This window comes from Notamacropus eugenii, chromosome 1, assembly GCF_028372415.1.
Source record: "Notamacropus eugenii isolate mMacEug1 chromosome 1, mMacEug1.pri_v2, whole genome shotgun sequence".
Taxonomy (NCBI): Eukaryota; Metazoa; Chordata; class Mammalia; order Diprotodontia; family Macropodidae; genus Notamacropus; species Notamacropus eugenii.
The window spans coordinates 579,924,827-579,941,516 of record NC_092872.1 but is presented as its reverse complement, the minus strand read 5'-3'; the positions used below and the strand labels follow the sequence as shown (position 1 = coordinate 579,941,516).

General features: G+C 37.4%; 1 long non-coding RNA gene across 2 annotated transcripts in view; it reads right to left on the bottom strand.

The window, feature by feature from the left end:
• Nucleotides 1-2,344: 2,344 nt before the first annotated feature.
• Nucleotides 2,345-16,690, bottom strand: part of LOC140520482 (uncharacterized) — an 84,509-nt gene continuing 70,163 nt past the window's right edge. The window contains exons 1-4 of one of the 2 annotated variants that reach the window (XR_011972521.1): nucleotides 15,057-15,638; nucleotides 8,545-8,713; nucleotides 7,771-7,883; nucleotides 2,345-2,524 (exon numbers count right to left, since the gene is read on the bottom strand). This is a non-coding gene — a long non-coding RNA (uncharacterized lncRNA). Of the gene's footprint in view, nucleotides 2,525-7,770; nucleotides 7,884-8,544; nucleotides 8,714-15,056; nucleotides 15,639-16,690 lie in introns of those variants that run through there. The other variant, XR_011972520.1, reaches the window with a different exon arrangement.

Genomic DNA, 16,690 nt, shown 5'->3' with positions numbered 1-16,690 from the left:
AGGATCTGCAAGTAGCGTTTCCTCTCCATAGTCACCACCAACTCCACCATGCCAGCACCAGTGCTCCTCCTCACCCCATGGCTGCCACTCAGGGCTGAGATCTAGATCAGCTTCTTGATTCCCCCAGGGTCTTTAGGCCTAGGGCTCCAAAAGTGGATGCTGCCACAGTGACTATTGCTGCCTTGGAGCCGGAGATGGGGCTGGACCCAGGCTCCCCTCTCACCCAGGTGACAGAGTTTTCTTACTGACCTTTGAAGCTGTTGTTGGTGTTTGTGGGTTGAGAAATCTGGGAACCACAGCTACTACCTGTCATTCTATGCTCTGAAGTCTGCTCCAGTCCTCTCCATGCTGTGCTGAGCTCTGAGCCCAGTACGATAGACCTTTCCTGTCAGCCTTCCAGGCTGTCTTGGGCTGGAAATCTCTTTCACTCTGTCATTTTGTGGCTTATGCTGCTCTAGAATGTGTTTAGAGTCATTTTTTACAGGTATTTTATGGGATATGGGGGAGAACTAGATCAGGTCTGTCCTTCTATTGCACCATCTTGGCTATGTCCATGCAGGTTTTTTCTTTTAACTGAAATGCGTATTATATTTTGTCAAAAGATTTTCTACATTCATTGAAATGATTATATAAATATTTTATTGGTTTTGTTATTAAGATAGCTAATTAGGTTTATATTTTTCCTAATGTCAATCCCACCCTGCATTCCTGGTATAAATCCAACCTGGTCATAATATATTATCTTTGAGATATATTGCTTTATCCTCTTTACCAATATTTTATTTAAATGTTTTCATCCATATTAATTTAAAATATTGTCTTGTAGTTTCCTTTGTTTCTGTCTGAGCTTTCCCCAGTTTATTTGTCAAGATCATATCTGTATCACAGAAGAGAGTAGGTAGGTTTTCTACTTTTGGTGCTTATGCAAACAATTTATGTAATACTGTAATTAATTATTCTTTGAATAATGGAATCCAATTGTGAATCCATATAGACTTGAGTTCTTTCTTTTAGAAGCTCATTTTTAAAAAATTTCTCTGAAATTGGATTGTTTAAATTATTTCATTTTCTATTTTTTTTCAGTATATATTCATTTATTTCATTTGAATATGAGTTTGGTTGACTCATTTTTGGGTACAAATTAATCTCCAATAATACCCTCTGTGCTCCATTTGTTGTAAATTCTTTTTCATTTTTTGATCTGGTAATTTGGTTTACTTTTTTTCTTTTTAATTAAGTTATCTAGTTGTCTATCTTCTTCGTTTTTGTAAAATCTTCTAGTTTTGTTCATTTTGGTTTTCATTTATTTTAGTCTTTGATATTCAACATTTGTATTTTGATATTGAATTGCGTTTTAATTTGCTGGTTTTCTTGTATTTTACTTGCATTGTCAATTCATTGATCTGTTCTTTCATTTTTTCTCTCTCTTTCTTGTTAATAAAAGTGTTAGTGATGCAGACTTTGCCCTAAGGCTGCATTTCTCATATTTTGGTATACTGTCTCATTGCTGTCATTAACTTTCATTATATTTTCCATAATTTCTGTGAGTTGTTTTTTAATCCACCACTTCTTTAGGATTATTTAACTTCCAGTGAATTGTTAATGCTTATTTCCAGTGGCCCTATATTTACTATAATTTTTATAACATTGTGGTCCATAAAGGATATGTATAATATTTCTGCTTTTTTTGTATTTCTTTGTTACATTTTTGTGTCCTAAAATATGGTGAATTTTTGCAAAGATACATGAACAACTGAAAAGTAAACAAGCTCTTTTATTTCCATTTAGTAATCAACAGAGGTCTGTTTTTTTGTTTTTGTTTTTTTTAATTTTCTAAAATTCTAGTCAGGTCATAGACTACTACTGCTGCTGCTCCTCCTACTCATTCATCATCTTTTTTTATTTCTTTGTTTAGATTTATATAGGGCCTACAGGGATAACTTGAAGTCTCCCACAGCTATAATTTTATTATCTATTTCTCTTTATAATTCATTTAGTTTTTCCTTTAAGTGTTTGGAAGCTAAGCCATTCAGTCAGAAGTGTGTTGGTAAAACAAATTCTCTGATAAAAAATGTATGCACAATACACTTAAGTTCAAGCAGTATCATTAATGTTTTCTCCAACCCTTTCTTAAGTCCAAACAATAAAGAAAACCATAAATCAAGTTCTGATTTGTAGTGTTGGATGATTTCTAAAGTGTAAAAGCTCACACTGAAACTTCAGCAATCTTCTCAAGCTGGTTGGAGCTGGCTCTAGAAAGTCTCTTCAATTTGATGCATATATATTAAATATTGAAATCATGTTGTCTCTGCTACCTTTCAGTAAAAAGCAGTTTCCTAGTTCATCTCTTTTAATCAAGTTTATTTGTGCTGTTTCCTTGTCTGAAATCATAATTGCTTCCCCTCCTTTATTTCAGCTCAGATATAATAGATTTTGCTCCAACCCTTTGCAGAATTGCAGAAAAAGTCAAGATCGCTTCAAGAAACCCAGGTTATAGAAAATACTAGATGCGGTTAAGCTGTGTCTGAAATAAAAACAAGATTCAGAGTCAAGTCCAAAGTGTTAGTGAGAAGGGTTAGGGTTAGGGTTAGGGTTAGGGTTAGAATGAATGTTGGGGACTGAATTTAACATGAAGGTAAGTAGCAAGGGGCTGAGCACCATGGGCATCAGTATATTTCTATACTTGGTCCTATGTAGTCCAGACCTAACTTTGATTTTACATTGACTTTCATCCCACTTGAGATCTCTTGCTATTCTGCCCAGTAAGAATCAGAGAATGCTGGGACCTGGATTCAGATGGTCCAAGTTATAAGTCACATGTTTTATCTGAGATCAAAATCACAGTTCTGAATTTTCTTCTCCTTTAACAAATGAAACAAAAACAGTTAAGCCAGTGTTTAGGCAGTCGACACACATTTGTTAAGAGCCTATGAAGAGCCAGGTCCTGTGCTAAGCAATGGAAATACAAAGAAAGACTAAAGACAAATCTTGCTCTCAAGAAACTCAGAGCCTAACAGAGAAGATAATCAAAGGAGGGAATGCATTCGCATTAAGCTGAATAAGGAAACCTTCTTTTAGAAGTCAGGATTTTAATTGGGACTTGAAGAAAGTCCTGAAAGCTGATCAATCAATAAACATGTATTAAGCGCCTGCTATGTGATAGGACTGTGCTAAAGTCTAAGGATACAAGAAGAGGCAACCTGGCCAAGAATCGTCACTATACTTTGTGCTGTAAATTGGTCATCTAACCTTTACTTATAGCCCTTAAATTGGTCATCTAACCTTTGCTTATAGCCCTACCCTCAATAACGGAAGAGACAAAATGCAAAAATATATATACAAAGTAAGATATATACAAGATAAGTAGGAAATAATTAAAAGAAAGAAGGCTCTAGAATTAAGAGGGGGTGGGGATGACTTCCTATAAAACTTTTCATAACTTTATTATAAATAAGTTATTATAAATAACTTTTTATAACTTTATTATTACTTTTTAATAACTTTATTATAACTTTATAACTATTATAAATTTAAAAGGTATAGCAAGTTGTACATAATAGATTCACAATTTCATGAGCATTTGTCTTTTTTTTTGTACTATGTTATGGAAATGCTTGTTTTATTCCATAAATTAAAAATAAATTTAATTTTTTAAAAAAGGTGGTATTTTAGTTGGGACTTGGGAAGCCAGGAGGTAGAGATGTGGAGTTCTCAAACAATGTGCTGTTGCATGAGTTTTATTGGGTATATGGCAAAATTTTACTCTTCTCATATCCATTTAAAACATAAACTACAAACTACCTCTTATGACTTCTACCACAAATCCACCTTCTTGAACTCCCAGTTAATATTATGAACCATCAGAACCCAAACAAAACACCCTCCTGACCAGCAAGTGGTTGCAAAACTTTATCTGTTTTGAAGTGCCATCTCATGCCTCAGTCTCCTGTTAAGGTACCCGTTTTCACACCCTGAAGCGTCCATCTTCCTCAGCCCTGACCCTAACCAGCAGATTGTTTTTACTGGCCTGTTCTTTCTGTCTTCCCTTCTGGGAAGGCCACAAGAGTAGTTTCTCACCACAGACGTGTAAGGCTACCTCCTACACTGTAAGGGGAAGTAAAGAAAGAAGAGGGTGACAGTGTGGGTGAACAGAAGGAGAGGTAGAGTGATCCCAAGGCCTGGGTGATGGCTCTGGAGGCCCAGCCACCTGGGAACACGTCCTTGTTGCCAGCTTAAACATTCAGAGTACCACATTTCCTCATGGAAAAGAATACATTGCAGTGAGCAAGAAAAAAGTTTGAAAACCTCAAGCTAAATATAAAGTAGATAATATTAGAAGGCAAAGTTTTGAAAGATAGAAAACCTAGGTACAATGGGATACTTTTATCCCTATTCCGTAAGTCATAACTCATAATAATTTTATCCCTAGACATGATCAGAATATTCCTTTCTGATTCTTGTTGGATGCTAGATCATGACAAGTTTAGGTTTAGGACGTAGTATACATGGTATACATAGTATACATAGTATGTATACTATACACAGGTTTGGGATATAGTATAGCTTTACTTAAAAAGTAATTCCAGCAGCTTGTCTTCAACCTTTTGGTTGACACATGTCTAAAAGTCAAAGAATCGCATTGTTACCAAAACCTAGACCTGCCCATACTTGGCCAAGAATCGTCACTATACTTTGTGCTGTAAATTGGTCATCTAACCTTTACTTATAGCCCTTAAGTGATAGGGAACCTTTAAAGCAGTCCATTTAACTTTGGGTTAACTAATTGTTGTGAAATTTTTCCTTTCCTTAAGGTTATATCTGCTTCTGCAAATAATAATAATAGCTCCACTAATATAGCACCATGCGAAATGCTTTACAATTATTGTCTCATTTTGTCCTCACAATGACCCTGAGTTAGGTACTTTTATTATTCCCATTAGACAAATGAGGAAACTGAGGCCAATAGAGAGGCTAATTGACTTGATCAGGGTCATATAACTAGTAAATGTCTGAGGCTGGATTTGAACTTGGGTCTTCCTGAATCCAGGCCCAGTGCTCTATCCATCCATTGCAGCTAAGTAATAGAATGGATAGAGTGCTGGGCCCAAAGTCAGGAGTTCAGATCCAGCCTTAGAGACTTATTAGCTATGTAGCCCTGGCTATTTCACTTCATTTTTGTGTGCTGTAGTTCCCTCATTTGTCAAATGGAGATAATAAAAGCGCCTACCTCCTGGGATTGTCATGAAGACAAAATGAGATAATATTTTTTAAATGTGCAGCACAGTGCCTGGCATATGATAGGTGCTTAATAAATGCTTGTTTGCTTTGCAGTCCCTTCTCTCCTTTCCCCCAGCCCCCATTCTTGGTTGTATCTAGTTTTACTTCTTGGACTAAGGAGAAAAAAAAATCTAATCCTTTTTTTTTTTTTTTTTGCATGACAGCCCTTACAATACTTGAGGAAATCGTTCATTTCACCCCTCTCTCACTGTCTTCTTGTTGCCCACTAAGCATCCCCAGTTAAATCAGATAACCACTACGGTTCCTTCTGGCTATAAATCTGTGCCCTTGAGATTTTTTTTTATTGGTCCTATCTGGCATGATTTCAAGGTCTCTTAACAGTTCAGTTGCTCTTCATATGACAATCAATATCTTTTCTAAAATATGACATGCTGAATTGAATGCAATATTCCTTAGAAAAGATCTGACCAAGACATTATTCCACTTATTCTTAACACTATTTTCCTTTTAATTCATCCCTAATCTCAATTAATTTTTTGTTTGCCATATCATATTGGAAAATCTTATTGAGTTTACAATTCACTCAAAAACCCAGATAATTTTTTTCCCCATATAAACTGCTAGTCATTTTAGCCACACCATCTGCATCTTGGGCATCTGAAATTGATTTTTTCAAAGTCAGGTGTAAGATTTTTGTTTTAACTAATATGTTAGCTACACCTTCAAGCTACAGACAAATTTCAAAAATTTTTAAGCATGCCATTTATACTTTTATCTAAGTTACTGATAAAAATGCAAATAGCACAGGGTCACACATAGATTGGGACACTCCTCCAGAGACCTATCAAAGCATTAGTGATTACTCTTTGTTTCCTGTCATTTAATGAATTCTAAATCCACCTGAGCATATAATTATCAAGCTCATGTCTTTCCACATCATCTACAAAGTTAACATGAGACAATTGGTCAAATGTTTTGTTGAAATCTAGATCATCTATATCTATGTAATGTCCCCTTTGGGGCTACTTTACCAGCTTACTCATAGATTGGATTCCCTGGGGGATGGCTGCCCCAGAATGAAAATGATCTGTAGGTCTGCACTCGCAGAACTATAGCTCAGGAGTCCTCTACTGAAGAACTTATTTTCAATGGTCAGCCAGTTGACATAATTAGCTCAAAATTAAGGTACTTACTAAAATTTCATTAATAATAATAGAAGTAACAATATTATCCTCATAAATCTGGTGTCAATGGGAGTGGTAAGGAAGGGGAGAGAAATCTCCTCTCTCTCTCTCTCTCTCTCTCTCTCTCTCTCTCTCTCTCTCTCTCTCTCTCTCTCTCTCTCTCGTTTTATATTAGAAAAGAAAAAAGAAAAGGAATAAGTCCCTCTGAGGACCTAAAACTAGTTTTCATCTCAACTGCCAGGGATAAATCTATCTTCACTGACTACAACACTAAGCTTGTATAAAGGGTACTAGGGATTTCTGACCTTTTCAACCAGCCAATAGCTAGGTGTCTTACTGTTTGAGGACCTTTTTTATTACCTCCTAATAGAGCAGAGAAGTAGAAACATACCCTTTATACTTTCATTATATGTATATAATAATACATATGTTCTTTCTATCTACAGCAATCCCTTGATCTACCATTCTAATGAATTGATTGAAAAAGGAAGTGATATTAGTTGGGCCTTGGTCTGTTCTTGATAAAATTATTGCTGGTCCTTTGTAATGATTGGGTTCCTTTTCATGTATTCAGTAATCATCCTTTTAATAATACATTTTGAATTTTTTATAGGAATGGAATACGTCATTAAGTTTTGGAGGATCCAAGGTTAATAGGATTTCAGGGCTAAGGGAGCTTCATGTATGATACCCATTTTGGTTACAGCCTTCTTTCCCAACCTGCTACTATTTTCTCATTGGTTTAAGGGCTTCATAAAATCTTAGAGCTGAAGATGCTTTTGAAGCTCTCTAGTTCAAACATTCATCTAGTCCAGGGATGGGGAACTGGCAGCCTCAAGACCACAAGTGTCTCTCTAGGTCCTCAAGTGTGGCCCTTCGACTGAACCCAAACTTCACTGTTTGCAGACCTAAAGGGCCACATATGGCCTCAAGGCCACAGGTTCCTCAAATCCTTTCTGTCAGAGTCAGACTCCACTTGAATATTTTTGTAATGTTAGGAAATCTACTACTGTGTCAAGTCACTCATTCCATAACTGTACAGCTTTCATTATGAGAAGATTCATCTGTATGGTAAACTCAAAGCTTCTTCCCTATATAGTCTAACCACTGGTGTCAGTTCTGATCTCTGAAGCAACACTAAACATACCAGACCTTAAAATTTTTGAAGATGGTTATCTGGTTTCCCTTTAGTTTTGTGTTGGCTAGGCTCAACATCTTCAGTTCCTTCAACAATTTCTTATGTAATCCCAAAGTACATCGGTATGGGACTCTCTCCATATTGATGGAGATCAACATATAAGGGGTGGATTGAAGTTGGTGAGATAGGGAAAGAGAAGAGTTTCAGTACCTTTGGTCTTTTGCCCTCTGCAGTTCCTTTGGGCACTTCTGGTTTCCAGTTTCAAGAAAGAATGTGATATAACAATATGAACTTCATTTCATTGCCAAAGGAAGAATAAGACTCTAGAAGAAGCAAATATTAGCAAAGATAGCCTTTTCTATCTCCAGCTTTCTACATTAGAAACTTTGGGAAATCTTCCCCTCAGGTGTGATCTGGGATTTTCTCTATTGGTTGAACTGAGTTATCTCACTCCCACTGGGCAACCTTCTTCACTTTATATTGTCGGGTATATAGCTGCATATATATTTTCTCTGATTCAGTTTTGCTGTTGACTTAGATAAATGGGTTTCTTCACTATTGGCTATCTGCCAATATAGTGGAAAGGAAGTCAAGTTTTTGATATAAAGCTTATGCCATCCTTTTCCAATTAATAAGCCGAAATCAGAAGTTTCGCTTGAATCCCAAAATCATATCCCTTACACTAATATTATAGGAGCAGATAGATAAAATTCTAGCCTGGTATCCCCTTTCTTTGAGGAGATCAGAGTGACCAGGCTTCTGGTTCTAACCTCCTAATTCCCCTCCTGGAAGGAATGAACATGAAAATGAAGGATGGGGGGGGAAGAGGATGGAGATATCTATTCTCCCTCCCTTTGAGCCCCTCTTTGACCCTTCCCCCTATGCTACATGTGGGGGACAGCTGCTCACTACACTCATATAACGTATCTTCCAGATTCCTCACTGTACTGGTTATACTGACAAAATGATAGACTCCCAACTTACCAACATCCCTCTTCAAAAAGCTTATCAGCAACTTGAGATATGTTGCTAGAAGAAAAAAGGAATAGACTTTTCCTCAGTGTCAGCAAAGAAATTTCAAGGACCAGTGATGTCTCAGTGCCAGGAAATTGCCTCAAAGCTGGTCAGTGGAGGATGAAAACTCAAGCAGAGACTGAGGGACCACATAGACACAGAACAAATGTTTGTGTTAAGTATCTTGATTTTATGCTTCAGAAAGTTTGGGAAGTGGAAGAATATATAGCAAGGGTGATTTTAGTGAGTGTACATGCTGTCAGAGAAATACTTTAAATGAGGCTGGACACTAATCTGAGCCCTAGTCTTCACTCTTACGATGAAAGTGAGAACAAAAAACTGTTAATCCAATTGTTTAGCTCATAGTACTTGAATCATCATTTCTTAACTTCTTCAGGGTCTATTGATTTTTCCTTCAAACATCTCTCTCATATATGTCCTCTTCTCTTCTCTGACACCGTCACTGCCTTGGAGATGAGTCCCTCATCACCTCATGCCTGGACTATTGCAATAGCCTACTGGTTGGTCTCCCTGCCACAAGCCTCTCCTCACTCCAATCCATCCTATAATCAGCTGTCAAAGTGATATTCCTAAAGCACAGATCTGATTACTTAAGCCATCCCCTGATTCCCCTCCTGTAACTCAAAATCTCATGGCTACCTCTTATTTCTAAGATCAAATATAAAATCCTTCCTTTGGCATTCAAAAGCCTCCTTCCCTGCCCTGGTACTGTGATCCAATGTCACTCTACTGTCCCTTAAACAAGACCCTCCATCTGCTGATTCCTGGTATTTTCACTGGCTATCACCCATGCCTGCAATATTCCCTCTCCTTATCATTGCCTTCAGGCTTGCCTGACTTTTTTTCAAGATCCAGCTAAAATTCCATTTTTTATAGTACATTTTTCCCTATCCCCCTTAATTCTTAATCCAGTGCCTTTCCAATCGATTTATTTCCAGTTTATCCTGCATATAGCTTGTTTATTCATAATTGTTTGCATGTTATCTCTCTTAATAGACTGTCTCAGGCAGAGACCGTCTTTTGCCTTTGTTTATATCCCCAGTAGTTAGCACAATGACTGGCACATAGTAGGCACTGAATAAATGTTTACTGACTGACTGGCTTTTCATAGTTATCTGGGAGAAGGGGTAGATTAACAATATGTCTTAATAGGGATATCTACAATTCACTGCAACATTACAAAAGCGGTCTGACTAGGTCAGACTACAGTGAGATCCTCACCTCCCATTATCATAGACCCCATTCTTCTCTTCCTCAAGGCAGGAAGGAGTAGACAAAACTCTACAGCTTGTGTCTATTCCAAAAGTACACAGAATTTTGTGATTCATTTTTCCCCAAACAAATGAAAGTAATTTTCCACTCTACTTGTAAAGAGGAGTCATCCTCCTAGTAGATATTTTTTCAGCTTCTTTTCGCTGAACTGCTTCCTAATTTCCCTGAAGCTTCGTTTCTTTCTGTTAACTGAAACTTGAGCTTACCGTTGCAGTTATTACAAGATTGTCTTCCTTTTCAGATCTTCCATTTACAAATTCAAGGTTATCATGGACTAAAAACTTTTCAAGAGATAGAGATAATGTTATTTATTTATTTTTTGTGCATAGCATGGAGATTTAACTTTTCCTCTAAACTTCCCAGTATCTATTGAGATGACCACACTATTCTTTCCACAACCTAAGTTCATATACTTAGAGTTGTTTTTGTTCTTGACTCTTTATTCTCTCTTATTACTTCCACTTTCCAACGTGCTACCAACTTCCATTGGCTCTACCTTCATATCTCACACGCTTCTTCATTCTGTATTCTTTCATTGTCACCACCTTATTTCAATCCTTTATCATTTCTTACCTGGACTAGTTGAATAACTGGCCTCTCTGCTTCTAGTCTCTCCAAACTTCAATCCATCTTGCCAAAAGGAATCTTCCTTAAGCTAAAGGATGGCTATGTTTCTCTTTTGCCCAAGAAACTAGAGTGGATCCCTAGTTTCTCTACTTGGTATTTAAATCCTTTTACAAGTTGGCTCTTGCCAAACTTTCTAGACCTATCATATAACTCTTCATCATAAAACTCTGTTTCAGCCAAATTGACTTCCTTGTTGTTCTCCATATTAACATTACATCTCCCATCTCTGTTCTGGGAATGCTCTCCCTTGTTATCTCTACTTTTTGGAACTCCTATCTCCCTTAAGACCTCAGTGAAAGTGTGATACCCTATACAAAGATTTTCCTGGTTTCTCCTAGTTAACACTCTCAGACTGAAAATCAAAAAGTACCTTTTATTTCTTTATTTGCTTACATGCTACATATGCATATATGTGTATGTGTGTATATGTATATATGGTTATGTATGTGACTATATGTACATATATTTTATTCCTCCATTCTTACCCAGATTCCTCATCAGTATATAAGCTCCCAGAAGGCAGTGATTGTCTTGTTTTTGTCTATGTATCACCAGCACCCAGGGTTTTGCATTAAGTATTTTTAATTAGATTGTACCTCTAGTGATGTATATTTTTTAAAGTTAGAATTCTATTGAAGGGCTAGGAGTTCCTCAGTTGCAAAGAGTTGTTTTTTGTTGTTGGGTTTTTTTTGGGGTCAAATTTGTTATCCAAACAGGTCATGCCATTTCTTGAGCTTATCTTCTCAGCTTTTGTTTGTCATCTTTTTCAATCAACATAAAAATATTTAATAATTATATTTTTCCATTTTAGGCTGCCAGTGTCAAGATCTTTAAAAGTTGGATGGATTTTTAACAATTTTAGAAAGTTTAGCTATAATTTGATCATTGAAGATCCTTTGCAGATATGTGATTTTATCCAGATTAAAATCAAAGTGTTTTTTTTTTAAATGTTGAAAACACCCAAGTCTCCAAAGAATTGAAAATGAATCCTATCCAGAGGAAAATGGAGAGGTGTATGGTCTGTGAATATAGGCTACAACCTATTACAAAGTGTTATAAATGATGTCATCAGAGGTATCACACAATAAAGGATTGAAAAGCTTGAAGGGGACTTGAGGTCGTCTTTTCCAATTCACCAACAAAAGGAATCCCCACTATAATATAACATACGCAACAAGTGGTTGTCCAATTTCTTCTCGAAGACCTCCAAGTAGGGGTAATTTTCTCTGTATTGAGGCAGCCCATTCAAATTTGGGAAGTTTTTTCTGACATCAAGACTACAATAAGACCTTCTGAAACTTTGGACCATTGCTCTGATTTCAGCCCTTGGTCCACACACAGCAAGTCTAATCTATCTTTCACATAACAAATTTAAAAAACATTGAATTAATAAATAAAACTAGGAGTTAATTTTATTTAAAAAAATCCCAACAAAATAGACAAACCATTGGTTAATATGAACAAAATTTTCAAATACTTAAAGATAGCTATCAGGGCCAAGGAAGACAGACTGGTTATTTGATCTGAACAAGTGACAACTAATAGCTTATGTGCTTCAACAGTATTTTCACAACAACAAAAAGTTCCCCATTATATTGGGTGATCCCTTGTGGCAAGACTATGGGAGAACATGAATAAGAGTCCCATAGGATAGATGAGCATAGATGGCTATGAAGGAAATAGTCACACTATGGGAGTTAGTTGACATATTCATGTGAGTTTTGAGAACTGTGCATAAGATAGTGTTGTTGGTGCTGTGGAGAATACAAAGATGGGCAAGCCACAACTCTTACTGTCAAGGTACTTACAAGAAGTTTTGGAGTTAAAACAAACAAATAAATAAACAATCCAATTAGCAGAGTCTGAAACAAAGCAAGGTCAAAGCTTCCTTTTGTAGACTGGTACCACAGCAAACAAAAAGTTGTGAAGATTGAACCATATTGCAATTTTCTGTAGGCAGGGAGCATTTAAAATAATAAGTCACTATAGATTCTGAACTAGGGAGATGGCAGAGAAAAGGGATATATTGGGAAGATATTAAGAGGGGGAAATCTGTAAGATTTTTATAAAACTTCATATAAAATTATAAAACTATAATTTATTAATTTATAAATAATTTATAAATAGAGTTCTGAAGTTGAGGGAAGAGAAGAAAGAAGTGATTCCAAAGCATTTCATCGTGTAAAGAAGAAAATAATGACTTCCATAGTTAGGAAAATCAGGTCAAGGAGTTGATTTAAAGGGGAATATGATGAGTTCTGCTTACGGTTGAAATATTTACAGTGCATTATGTTCCTTTTGACATGGCATCTTCATTCTCTAATTTTAGCCCTTCTTGTCATCCCTGAATCCATCATATCAAAAATAATGTTTGAGTGCTTCTTCATATGCCCAGCATTATATCAGGCACCATGGAAAATAGCAAATGGGTAAAATGCTAGAGATAATCATAAAAAAATTTATTATTTTATCAGAATAGTGAGTTCTCAGTGAACTACATGTCTTCTAGATTACAGAGGAATGGAAGAAAATTGGGGTCCATCAATCAAGAAACTCTTCCTAGAAGAGGTTGGAACTAAGCTTGCCCTGGTCACAGTTGCAATGGATTAGAAGGCAGGGCATCTTACTTGGAAGTTCCAATATAAAGGAGATATTGAATATTAGAAATATATATCCTATGTATTCAGGGCAGTCAGGAAACTGATGGCCTGTCCTGGGGACATAGAGATGTACAGAGGTGCGATAGATTAAACAGGCCCTTGGTAACCAGGTAGAAGAGTCTGTATTTGTTTTAAAGATCCCTATGTGAATTACACTTGTCATTCTGGGGAAACTAATAGCACAGTTTGGAAAGAGGGTATGAATACCAGAGCTTGGAAACAGCCTGAGAGTATCTCATTAATGTACCACTTCAGTGTTAAAAGAATCATTGAATATATCTTCTGCCAGTGGAAACTCTTACTCATATTATTAAAGTCTGGGAATTATACCTCAGGGAAGATGAGCCTTCTGTCAGGGCAGATGTGCACTTTTTACTTTAGGGAAGGGCCTAATGCAGTGGGGATTAATTGAATGTAGGACTACCATCAGAAACTTCCTGTGAAGAAATCTATTGTCTCTTGAAGGAAAGGGTTTGGACCAAGAAAGGCAATGACCTAATCTAATATTAGATGGCTTAATTGTTTGTGGTGTCCTGTTTGGATTGGCTGCATAACTATGAAATTAGAATCATAAGAGCTAGGGCTTTAAGGAGCATCTAGTCCAGTCCTCTTGTGTAGATGAAGAAACTGAGAACCAGAACAGTGAAATGACTTATCCATACCAGTAATTAAGGAGTTCTTAACCTGGTGAACTTAATTTTAAAGAGTTGACAACTGTATTTCAATATAATTGGTTTCCTTTATAATCCTAAATATTTTATCTTGTGCATTTAAAAACATTATTCTGACAAAGGGTCCATAGATTTCACCAGATTGCCAAGTAAGTCCCTGTTATGATATTAATCACAGCAACAATAATAATAACTAACATTTACATATGCTTACCATGTGCCAGGCACTATGCTAAGAGGATCATTTGATCCTCACAATACCCTGGATGAAGACACTAAGGTAAACACAGATTAACTGACTTGACCAAGTTCCCACAACTAATAAATGTCTGAGGCCATATTTGAACTCGGGTCTTGTTGGGACTGGAAGCTCAATTCCGTGTGGACAGTCTCGGGCAGGTAAAAGTGGGACTTCTAAATCTTAGAGTCTTACGAGGCCCTCCATGAACAGCGGGGGTTCGAGAAGGTCAGACCGAGCTAGCTCGGCTAGCTCGGGTATTTCCGCCTCTCCCCCGGAGATACCTGATGGGTGGAGTCTCCCTGCCCTCGAGGTCGTCCCGGATTGGAGCACACCTAGTTACCTAACAGCACGGTATTGAGATGCAAACTGTGTGGCTGAAGATTAAGTAGGATTGAGGAAGCCTAAAAGCTCTCTTAGCACGTGTGGAGCCAAAGAGAAAAGTAGGGCTCCGCTTCTTTTCTTTCCTCTCTCCCCTCCCCCTCTCTCCCCCGCTTGTACTTCTACTTCCATTCCCTTAAGCTTAGCCTTCTTAGGAAATCTCCCCCTCTTCGTCCTAAGAAAGAAGACCCCCTGCACTTGTAACCGAAACCCTGTAATAAAGCTCAACCCCTGTTTGACTCTGGAACGTCCTTTCTCTCATATGTGCATCCGGCGTGGCCAGCCGAAGACCTGGACAGGTAAGAAAGACTCGGGTAGCCCAATACAGGCCTCTAGGCTTGGCAGGGTCTTTTTGACTCTGGGAGTAATTTTCTACCCACTGTACCACCTAGCATGATACAAAAAGATGAAGAGCCCCTGTGGTAGCCAATAGTAAAGAAATATAAGTAATAAGTATTGGAGTCAGAATTCAAATCCAAGTCCTGTAGTTCTTCACACAGTGCCATGATGCCTCATAATGAGCTTTGCTAAAAGTGAATTTAATTTCATTGTGATTAAAAAAGATATTCATTATAGTCATCACATTTATTCCCTTATTTACTACTCACTTACCTATACCCATTCAAAAGAAATAGTCCTTTAATCTATGACCAATACCCAGGAGGCTTCTTACAAAGATTCTTCTCGGCCTATTCCCCTACTCAGGGTCTTCCCTGGAAACAACAAAGGAAAGGGACTCTTGGATTCAACGTACATGATCAGGTTAACAGTGCACTGAACCTAAGACAGGCTTTAGATAGCATTTATCTATCACTTTAGTGTTTTCAAGCACTTTACAAATATTATCTCATCTTATCCTTACAAGTCTGAGAGGCAGGTGTTATTATTATCCCCATTTTCAGTTGTGTAAATTAAAGCAAGCAGAAGTTTAAGTTGCTTGCCCAGGTTCACACAGTGTCTAAGGCCAGATTTGAACTCAGGTCTTCCTGACTCCAAGTCCAGCATTCTATCCACTGTGGTACCATGTGTGACTCCATTTTGTGCCATACAACTGACATAGAATTATCATATCAATTCAAAAAATTCACATCAGAATCAGAACTCAGAAACCATAGAGACTACTTTGCTCCCCTCTCCAGTGAATCTCACCTTCCTCAGGACTTATTAAATCAATCCAGATGAATTTACTAGATATAACTGCCAAAATCACGAGTCAAACAAATACTTTCTACTAAATGCTAGAGATATATATAGAGAGAAATCAGAGAGTTCCTGACCACAAGGAACTTATATTTTATAGGGGACGCTACACGTACATGTTAACATGGGCATATATAAAGTCAACATAAGATAAAAAATGGTGGGGTACTCATTCTCTAAGTAGCATATTTGTGGAGTTTAAGGAACTAGAGTTCTAAGAGATGCAGATAAGAGGGAGCTCATTTCGAGTATAGCAGATGTCTTGTTCAGAGGCCATTGAGATGAGTAATGGAGTGTTTGTGTGAAGAACCATAAAAAGACCAGTTTTGCTGGATTATAGATTGTGTGGAGGGGTTGTGGTTTGATATCTGGTACAATGGACCACTCAGAATCTGAAGGTTACAGGAATCAATTCTTTTAAAAATATTAAAATACTTCTAGGTAAAGTAAATTCTAAGGAAGATAAAAGCTACTAGCAAGAAGGTTAAAAAGAGTGAGCAAGGGATCTTCCTTTTAGAGTCTTAGAGCTTTTTTTATACTCTTCTTGCCCAGAGGGTCCACATCTGGATGCCATATCAATCCACCTAAGGGCAAAGTTTACTGAAACTGCCCTTGGTCTGTTCCATATCTTTACTCACAACACTCCTTACTGGCACGGTTGGAGGCTGAAGCTTAACTTACTTCCAGCAGTTTCTTTGCCCACAATACTCTAGCCTTTGACCCTTGGCTGCCGTGGTCACAAATGTCAGCTTCACAGTAAAAAGCTCTCCCTTCCTCATGCTTGCAGTAAAACTTAGGGGGGCCCATCAAAATAGTGAAAAAAGATCCTTTGTGGGCTTATGCTTGCTGCCGGCTAGCTGCCTGTAACTTGCTGGAATTTGCATCTAGCTATTTGTGGTGTACACTACTGTTGGTCTGGTTGGCTCAGGCCTACAGACTAGCATTATCACTACTCCTTCCACTGCCTTGATGCTGCAGGTGCTGTTGGAAATGCTGTCTGCCAGCTGGCATGATTGCCAAGGTCATTGTTTCACTGTTACTGTTGG